This window comes from Ipomoea triloba, chromosome 2 (genome assembly GCF_003576645.1).
Source record: "Ipomoea triloba cultivar NCNSP0323 chromosome 2, ASM357664v1".
NCBI classification, from domain to species: Eukaryota; Viridiplantae; Streptophyta; class Magnoliopsida; order Solanales; family Convolvulaceae; genus Ipomoea; species Ipomoea triloba.
The window spans coordinates 21,526,597-21,527,905 of record NC_044917.1 but is presented as its reverse complement, the minus strand read 5'-3'; positions in this window follow the sequence as shown (position 1 = coordinate 21,527,905).

Here is a 1,309-nt window from a genome sequence, read left to right as displayed (position 1 = left end):
CGAATAATTTTTTTTTATATTAAAAAGGGCTCCGGTTCGAGTCCGGCTAAGCCATTTCAAAACGAGAAATAAATTTAATCTCCAATGGTAGAAATGTCAATTCTGATCAATCAAAATATTTCCAATGTTTGGTTGTTATTTCAAGTTTAACGTAAGGGGTAAAACCGTACTTTCATCAGCTAGGTTTCTTCCTCCTCTTCTGTTCGCCAATGTTTTGTTGTTATTTGGTCATCAAAGAAAGGGCTAAAACTATTTTTCATATTCTGAGTTTCTTCTTCCTCCTGTTCCCATCTAATTGTGAAAAATCACTATAGTGAGAGGAACATAGCTTTGATTAACTTAAAAAAAAATGTTCATTGACTATTGCATAACTCACATTTTGGTTCTCAGTTAACAATAAATCTAACTGAGTCCATCGATTATGTAAAAGGTTTTTGTGCCTCAATTTGGGATTTGATTTTCCTTGAACTACTTTATTTACAGGTTGATAAAAAAAATTTATTTAAAATAATTGATGCAATTAATTTATATATTTTTAATATTTTAATATAATTATTCAAATATGTATGACGCAAAATGCTAAATAAGTTTTCCTGTGTAGTTATAAATTACTTCACCAAAAAATTTGTTTAAATATAGATTCGTCTAATCAGATAGCTTGAAAAATTTGTATCGCTCAATATTTTTCTGTTTTTGAATCTTTGATACTGTTCAACTGGCTGAATCGATTTTTATTTTTATCTGCCTTTTCTTAACCATATATCCCCCATTCTCACATGTATCTGCAACTCCTATATTCAAAATGGCTCTAAAATGGATCAGTCCTAAACCATCCTATATCAATTTTAGCATGTGAGAATGGAGGATATATGGTTAAGAAAAGACAGATAAAAATAAAAATCGATTCAGCCAGTTGAACAGTTCAAGATTCAAAAACAGAAAAAATATTGAGCGATACAAATTTTTCAAGCTATCTGATTAGACGAATCTATATTTAAAACAAATTTTTTAGTGAAGTAATTTTAATAACTACACAGGAAAACTTATTTAGCATTTTGCGTCATACATATTTGAATAATTGATATTAAAATATTAAAAATATATAAATTAATTGCATCAATTATTTTAAATAAATTTTTTTATCAACCTGTAAATAAAGTAGTTCAAGGAAAATCAAATCCCAAATTGAGGCACAAAAAACCTTGTTACATAATCGATGGACTGAGTTAGATTTATTGTTAACTGAGAACCAAAATGTGAGTTATGCAATAGTCAATGAACATTTTTTTTTAGAGTTAATCAAAGCTAT